This window comes from Ranitomeya variabilis, chromosome 4 (genome assembly GCF_051348905.1).
Source record: "Ranitomeya variabilis isolate aRanVar5 chromosome 4, aRanVar5.hap1, whole genome shotgun sequence".
In the NCBI taxonomy this organism is placed as follows: Eukaryota; Metazoa; Chordata; class Amphibia; order Anura; family Dendrobatidae; genus Ranitomeya; species Ranitomeya variabilis.
In genome coordinates, this window is record NC_135235.1 from 474,054,402 (window position 1) to 474,063,578 (window position 9,177).

The following is a 9,177-nucleotide window of genomic DNA, read 5'->3' on the forward strand; positions in this document are numbered from 1 at the left end:
CTGGACATGATGAAGACAAAAAGAAAGAGAATGACTCAAGTGACAACGTCATCTATTAGGTATCTGGTTGTAAATTTTTTTTTTTATACTATTTCTCATATATCTATTTACGCTAGGAGCATTAACCCCTTTCCGACATCGGGTGTAATAGTAGTCGGACACCCTCCCTTTGATGTGGGCTCCGCGGTGAGCCCACATCTTTCCTGTTTTGAACAGCTGACATGTGCCTGAAACAGCCGCGAGTGGAATCTCGAGGAGAGGGGCGCCAAATTGAATTCTTGCCCCGGGTGCCAGAAAACCTAGATACACCTCTGTGTGCCCACACAGAGCCCTGATCTCAATGTAATCCAGTCTGTGTGGGATTACATGAACAGACAGAAGGATTTGAGTAAGCGTACATCCACAGAAGATCTGTGGTTACTTCTCCAAGATGTTTGGAAGAATCTCCTTGGGGAGTTTCTTCAAAAACTGTGTGCAAGTGTACGTAAAAGAACTGATGCTGTTTTGAAAGCAAAAAGTGGTCACACCAAATTTTGATCTGATTTAGATTTCTCTTTTGTTAATTCACTTTTAATTTTGTTAATTGGTAAAAAACAAACGATTAACCTTTCTATTTTTTAAAGGGAATCTGTCACCCCAAAAATTGTATATGAGCTAACCACTTGCATCAGGGGCTTATCTACAGCATTCTATAATGCTGTAGATAAGCCCCTGATGTAACCTGAAAGATGAGAAAAACAGGTTAGATTATACTCACCCAAGAGCGGTGTTCGTTTCGGGTCCGATGGGCGTCGCGGTCCGGGTCCGGCGCCTCCTATCTTCATACGAGGACGTCCTCTTCTTGTCCTCACGCTGCGGCTCCGGCGCAGGCATACTTTGCCCTGTTGAGGGCACAGCAAAGTACTGCAGTGCGCAGGCGCCGGGCCTCTCTGACCTTTCCCGAAGCCTGCATACAGCAGTACTTTACACTGCCGTCAATAGGGCTGACAAAGTACGCCTGCGCCGGACCCGCGGCAGGAAGACAAGAAGAGGACATCATCGTATGAAGATGGGAGGCGCTGGACCAGGACCGCGACGCCCATCAGACCAGACCGCAGCAGGACCGTCCCTGGGTGAGTATAATATAACCTGTTTTTCTTACCTTTCAGGTTACATTGGGGGCTTATCTACAGCATTACAGAATGCTGTAGATAAGCCCCTGATGCCGGTGGCCTTAGCTCATATACGATTTTTGGGGTGACAGGTTCCCTTTAAAATCAATCTTTGCAGCATTTGTTCTTCATCTTCATAAAACTTTTGCACTGTTCTGTATTAGAAGGGACCCTGGATGCAGGGACATGCTCCTGAACTTGGATGCTGCAGATATAAGTATGGTAAGAATATTCAGCATTATACATCCCAAACACTTGTGCAAAGCTGAATACTTAGGGTACCGTCACACAGTGCAATTTTGATCGCTACGACGGCACGATTCGTGACGTTCCAGCGATGCATTTACGATATCGCTGTGTCTGACACGCTACTGCGATCCAGAACCCCGCTGAGAATCGTACGTCGTAGCAGATCGTTTGAAACTTTCTTTCGTCGTCTAGTGTCCCGCTGTGGCGGCATGATTGCATTGTGTGACACAGGTTGTATACGATGTGCGCACAGTTGTATACGATGTGCGCACAGTAACCAACGGCTTCTACATCGCAAATACGTCATGAAATTATCGCTCCAGCGCCGTGTATTGCAACGTGTGACCGCAGTATACGACGCTGGAGCGATACTTATACGACGCTGCAACGTCATGAATCGTGCCGTCGTAGCGATGAAAATGGCACTGTGTGACGGTACCCTTAGAAATCCCAGGTTTCTTTCATGTTCTTTGGACCTGTATAAGGTAACAGGTTTCACTGTATGTTAATACACAGGCTGTACTTCCTTCTGTCTCATGTGTGCCTTCACAGCTTGTGTTTCAAGAAAGCAAACAACAGAGGACAGCAGGGATTAACCATTTCCAGGCTGTATTCCAGCACCATCATCTAAATCTTGGCCTTCCCAAATATCTAAAGACAAGAAGCGTGACTTTAATACCTTGGCAAGGTATGGAGCCTCCTTATAACCTCATCTAAAGTTGACAGTCAATACACATCTATACAATTTATTGTTTTTATATGTCACGTGCAGAGGAGAATCCATGGCAACATCCGAGTGGAATCTCATGTCGGAGCTGCTTCATACCATCACCTCCTTCCCAGCTGCCTTGATCGTTAATGCCCTCATGTCTTCCAAGAGAGCAGGCACCATGTAGTAGGCTAGCAGAAAAACACCATTGGAGGAAAACCTCCACTAAACTAAACAAAAAAACACCAGAACACAGGCAGGGATGCTTACCTGTTCAAGGCCTCCAACAATTGCACTAGATGGCTCTGTACACTGTGGCCTCTGTTCACACAGGATGCATCATGGTTAGCCCACTATATATATGGCGTCATTAATAGGCTTTTCACCATATACTTTGCAGTCCTGTGTGAACATGCCACATACAGACTATTTTTTTGCACGGGTGCTCCAAGCAGCCAAGTCCTGATTGTAGGTTGGCTGCTTCGGTATTATTTGCACCTGTGTTGTTTGCTATCTTTACTTGGGCCTGGTGCACCCTGGGTAGTGCAATTGTTGGAGGCCTTGAACAGGTAAGCATGCCTGTGTTCTGGTGTTTTTTAGTAGGCTAGCAGTCATCTTCTGATGTGCCATTGAGGAAACAGATCAACAGTGATTTTTTAACCCTTCTGACCCTATTGTTTTTTTTCTTAGATGAGTGGTGTAATAAGTGCTGCCTGGTAGCCACTTTTTTTCTGTTCCCATAATAGAAATAAAATAGCCATTCATCCTACCCCAATGGGAATGATTACTATTATTCTACCAAGAGTTATCTCATGCCTTTGGTCTTTTCCCCTTCACTTGTGATTGTGGATAGGGGGCCTGTACAGGCTCACATAGCTCATAGAAAAAGGAGATGGGGTTTAGTCTAAGCTGGGCCTCCTTCTCACGGGCCCCCATAGCAGCTACATGGGCTGTATGCTCTTGCTTGTATTGTGAGATGTCTCCATGTCTCCAGTTAGTCTGATTATATTATTGTGCATTGACAAATCCTGCACCGCCGTCTTCCAATCCTGCTATCTAATGTGGCTGGATGTCTCATAACAAAAAGAGAAAGTATTGATAAAATGCCCCTTATTTGAACTTGCAGCTGAGGAATAAGGGCAAGGGTAATGTATTGAGCAGCTTTGACGAGGGTCAAATTTGAATGAATCGACAGCTGGGTTAGAACATTTCAAAAACAGCAAGACTTGTACAGTGTTCCATATTTGATCAAAAGTGATCCAAGGAAGGACAATTGGTGACAGGACCATGGGCAACCATGAGTGATGTGTTGAAAATAAGGCTAGTCTGTTCCATTCAGCGCCACAGAAGACTTACTGTAGCATAAACTTCTGCAAAGTACTTGTTATAATGAAAAGGTGACACAATGCATCACAGTTTGCTGTGTATGGTGTTGCATTGCCCCCAACTTGTCAGAGTGCCCCAGCTTATTTCTCTCCACTGTTGAGTTGACAATGGGAATGGTTTGAAGAACATAATAACTAGTTCAAGGTGTTGACTTGGAGGACCCAGCTTGCAACCTACAGCCCTACAGAGCGTCTACTGCTAAAGTCTTAGTGCCAGATAACATGGCATTAAACATCTTTAGAAGTGTGTAAAATCCATTCCACAATGGGTCAGTGGTGTTTCAATGGTATTAGTGAAATTTATAAAATATTAGGCAGAAGGACTATAACTAAAGATGCACAAAGTGCCTGAAATGCATCAGTTTGGGGTGTTCTTATCTGCAAAGTCTTTTTTGCAAAGTCTTTTCCAGTCCCATTTTTTTATGGATTTTTGAATAAAGTTTGAAATATTTATTTTTCAAACTTTAAATTAAGTATAGATTCTTTTTAACCCTTATCAAGCAGAAATACTTTAGCTCACTATCTGAAGTAACACAAAATATGGAATAATATAGTATGTTGCACCCCGTAAAAAAGAAAGTAGACTAGGTGGTATATACAGGGTCATGTAAAAAGGATGGTGTACAAAGTAAGGTACTGTAGTTAAAGTCACGTCAGTGTTTAATGGCCAGTGGCTTAAAATGAACGTAAAACTGGCTTAGTTGTCCATTGCAGCAGCCAATCATAGCACAACTTTCAAAGTCGACATCCCATCTTTTTTATGCTGAGGATACTGTCACTGGCCACTCCTACTTAGACATGTTAAAGTAATGAGTTAAGGTACCTTCACACGAAGCGACGCTGCAGCGATAGCGACAACGATGCCGATCGCTGCAGCGTCGCTGTGTGGTCGCTGGAGAGCTGTCACACAGACCGCTCTCCAGCGACCAACGATGCCGAGGTCCCCGGGTAACCAGGGTAAACATCGGGTTGCTAAGCGCAGGGCCGCGCTTAGTAACCCGATGTTTACCCTGGTTACCAGCGTAAAAGTAAAAAAAACAAACAGTACATACTCACCTGCGCGTCCCCCAGCGTCTGCTTCCTGACACTGACTGAGCTCCGGCCCTAACAGCACAGCGGTGACGTCACCGCTGTGCTTTCACTTTCACTTTAGGGCCGGCGCTCAGTAAGTGTCAGGAAGCAGACGCTGGGGGACGCGCAGGTGAGTATGTACTGTTTGTTTTTTTTACTTTTACACTGGTAACCAGGCCCTGCGGCCCTGCGCTTGGTAACCTGATGTTTACCCTGGTTACCAGTGTAAAACATCGCTGGTATCGTTGCTTTTGCTTTCAAACACAACGATACACGGCGATCGGACGACCAAATAAAGTTCTGGACTTTATTCAGCGACCAGCGACATCACAGCAGGATCCTGATCGCTGCTGCGTGTCAAACTAAACGATATCGCTAGCGAGGACGCTGCAACGTCACGGATCGCTAGCGATATCGTTACAAAGTCGTTTCGTGTGAAGGTACCTTTACAGTATGTATGTCACATAGAATAATAGAATGCTAGAGTTGGAAGGGACCTCCAGGGTCATCATGTCCAACCCTCTGCTCAATGCAGGATTCACTAAACCATCTCAGACAGATGTCTGCCCAGCCTCTGTTTGAAGACTTCCATTGAAGGAGAACTCACCACCTCTCGTGGCAGCCTGTACCACTCATTGATCACCCTCACTGTCAAAAGTTTTTTCTAATATCTAATCCATATCTTCTCCCTTTTGGTTTCATTCCATTGCTTCTCGTGTTTCCATGTACAAATGAGAATAATGATGATCCCTCTACACTGTGACACCCCTTCAGATATTTGTAGACCACTGTTAAGTCTCCTCTTAGCCTTCTTTTTTGCAAGCTAACCGTTAACCGTTCCTCATAGGACACACTTTGGAGTCCGCTCACCATCCTGGTAGCTCTTCTCTGAACTTGCTCCAGAGTGACAACATTTGTTAGATCTTCCTGTAATCGGCAGGATTGAACATCCATTTGGATGTTCACCGATACCAGAATAAAACTCTACTGGAAAGTTGGATCAGCCAAGCTGGAAACAAGTCACCAATGTTACGCTGGCCTCCATGATTGCCAGATGTAACAGCCTGCAACTTCTTTCTATGGGGCTACATCAAGAACTCAATATATCTGATCCTCCAGGCACAAAATCTGAACTACTTGAGATAATCACTAAAATAGTGGACAGAACCAGATGAGCGCCTAGACATCTGCAGTGTCACCAAAGGAAATCATTTTAAACACTTGTAGTCTATAGATATGACTTGGATAGATAGTGTGTCTTTTCATGTTAATAAATTTGTGTTATGGTCTCTCGGTTATGAATATCGAGGCTATAATTTTGCCCCTTTCTTTTTGAATCACCTAGCATTTTATATAATGGTATCCCACTACACTTATTTAAGAAATAAGTTAGGAGCTTTACTAGGAAGATTCGATTATTGGAGGTCATAAAAACAATATCAATAGGGCCTTATGCTGCCTCCACGACTTTGATATTGAACTGACCTGATACTAGGGGAGTCAGACACCCATCACCCCCACCAATTAACCATAGCCCAACTGTCCCTATTTGATGTCTCAATCCCGTCTTCTACTACTCACCTCTCTCTGATGTCATCATCGCTCCTCCTCCGGGGTGTGACCACAGGTCTCTGCTTATTAAATTAATTCACACTTCTCCTGTAATCAGATTGCTCAAGGACTTGATCTTGCATCTCCATGTTCTCAGGCTGCAACTTTAGCTATGAGCCACAGCCCTCAGTGATAAATATAGGAGAATTTGGTAATCTCCAGTTGTATTGCAGGCAATGAACTCAAAAAGCAGATTATGCAGAATTTCTATCCGCTCCTCACGTGTTAACTTCTGCAACATGTCAATGGCTGTAAACAAAGAGAAACAACTCATGAAAGAATAAAGTTACGTTAAAACCAAACACACCATTGTTTTTCGTGTGAAATTCTCAATAAGTTTGATGTGTCACATGACCCTCTTCCCATTGGAAAAAATAAAGTTGGATCCAAAATGGCTGACTTCAAAATGGCCGCCATGGTCACCACACATCTTGAAAAGTTTCCCCCTCCCATATACTAATGTGCCACAAACAGGAAGTTGATATCACCAACCATTCCCATTTTATTTAGGTGTATCCATATACATGGCCCACCCTGTACATGTCCATAGAGTTATATTGTATATGGCAATGTATTTCTATGCTCTGTAAAAGGAGAGCGGGCACCACAGGAATACAGGGATCCAACCTGATCTATACTATGAACAACAGTACAAAAAAGAGCAACAAGAAATAGACCATAGAAAGGGGATCACCTGAGGCAATGGATCAAGTATAAAAGTACAAGTTTTATTTATATATTATAGCACAAAATAACACAGAAAACCACATAGAGCATAAGTTAAAAACATTAAAATTGGTCACACATGTGACCTACATACAATAACAAGTGGCTTATGATAAAGCCAGCCCCCTGACAGAACTCCCCAGTAATAGTACAATGGAGTATCCTTGTAGATACAAGGTATAATATTTATGTGAACAGCACTTTAGCTCTACAAGAGAGCAAAATATAGAATCACTGAGAGAGACTTATAGCAACTTAATACAAGAATACAAAACCCATAAACAGCAGGCTTGGCGACACACTGTACAATCATCAAGTTGCTCACATTAACCATGCAAAGGTAAAACAGTTGATAGAATGTAATAATGTGTGGTAAATCGGAGGTATAAGAATCAACTTGGCACCTATATCACCTACAAAATAAGTAGACAGGGAAGGGTAGAAAAAATGCGATATACCAACAGGAATGCTATATACGACCACCTATCACATGGTTAAGTAAAGGAGTATAGATTTCAATGTGCCAAAAACACCAAGCTTACCCACACTAGGGAGCATGCAGTGTGTAGCCAATGAGCCCACAGCAACGTTTCTCAGTCAGTAATTGGCAATCCCAGTTACTGCTGTAAACCTGCAAGGAACCCCGGGGAGTAAAGACAGGAGGTACGCAGACCCAACGCGTGTCGCCACAAGGAGTGGCTTCGTCCCCTTCATTGCCGTGGACATTGGAGCTTTTGGCTGTGGCAACCCTGTGTGCGCCCTGGTACTAAGCGGGAACCTTCCTTCCTTAGAATCAGCCTTCCAGGACCTTGCGGTGAGGTCGCGGTGAGGTCGCGGCTTGTGATTGGTCGCGCGGCCGCCCATGTGACCGCTCGCGCGACAAATCACAAGCCGCGATGTCACCATGACGTCACCGAGGGTCCTGGAAGGGCTGATTCTTAGGAAGGAAGGCTGCCGGAAAGAAGCAGGGCATGTCCGAGGGTGAGTATATACCTAATAGGAATATACTCACCCTCGGCTTCTTTCCGGCAGCCTTCCTTCCTAAGAATCAGCCCTTCCAGGACCCTCGGTGACGTCACGGTGACGTCGCGGCTTGTGATTGGTCGCGCGAGCGGTCACATGGGCGGCCGCGCGACCAATCACAAGCCGCGACGTCACCGCAAGGTCCTGGAAGGCTGATTCTAAGGAAGGAAGGTTCCCGCTTAGTACCAGGGCGCATCAGATGGTAAGTATGGCAATATTTTTTATTTTAATTCTTTATTTTACACTTAAATATGGATCGCAGGGCCTGAAGGAGAGTTTCCGCTCCTTCAGACCCTGGGAACCATTGGAAACCCAATGCACTGCATTGGGTTTCGAGTTTCGGCCGACCCCGACCCCGACTTTTTTATAGGATCGGCCGATTTCACTCGACCCGACTTTTGAAAAAGTCGCGTTTCGTGAAACCCGACCCGATCCTATAAATGTAAAGGTCGCTCAACCCTACTTGCGGGTATCGGAATTCCGATACCGAGATCCGATACTTTTGTGATATCGGGAATCGGTATCGGGATTAATATCAATGTGTAAAAGAAAGAATTAATATAAAAAATATGGATATATTCACCTCTCCGACGCAGCCTGCACCTTACCGAGGGAACCGGCAGCCTTCTTTGCTTAAAATGCGCGCGTTTCCTGCCTTCCGTGATGTCACGGCTTCTGATTGGTCGCGTGCCGACCATGTGACTGCGACGCGACCAATCACAACAAGCCGTGACGTAATTTTCAGGTCCTGAATGCCTAATTCTAGGCATTCAGGATTTGAAAATTACGTCACGGCTTGTGATTGGTCGCGTGCCGCCCATGTGACCGCGACGCGACCAATCACAACAAGCCGTGACGTAATTTTCAGGTCCTGAATGCCAGGCATTCAGGACCTGAAAATTACGTCACGGCTTGTTGTGATTGGTCGCGTCGCGGTCACATGGGCGTCACGTGACCAATCAGAAGCCGCGACGTCACGGAAGGCAGTAAACGCGCGCATTTTAAGCAAAGAAGGCTGCCGATTCCCTCGGTAAGGTGCAGGCTGCGTCGGAGAGGTGAGTATATCAATATTTTTTATTTTAATTCTTTATTTTACACATTAATATGGATCCCAGGGCCTGAAGGAGAGTTTCCTCTCCTTCAGACCCTGGGAACCATCAGGGATACCGTCCGATACTTGAGTCCCATTGACTTGTATTGGTATCGGGTATCGGTATCGGATTAGATCCGATACTTTGCCGGTATCGGCCGA

At 44.9% G+C, this 9,177-nt stretch overlaps 1 long non-coding RNA gene across 2 annotated transcripts; it reads left to right on the forward strand.

The window, feature by feature from the left end:
- LOC143769043 (uncharacterized) lies at positions 1-5,800 on the forward strand. Of its 2 annotated transcripts, none has more exons than XR_013214180.1 (3): positions 1-59; positions 1,953-2,088; positions 5,413-5,800. It is a non-coding gene; the product is annotated as an uncharacterized LOC143769043 (long non-coding RNA). The 2 variants fall into 2 exon arrangements; XR_013214179.1 differs by lacking the exon at positions 5,413-5,800 and adding an exon at positions 2,173-2,227.
- The last annotated feature ends 3,377 nt before the right edge of the window (positions 5,801-9,177 follow it).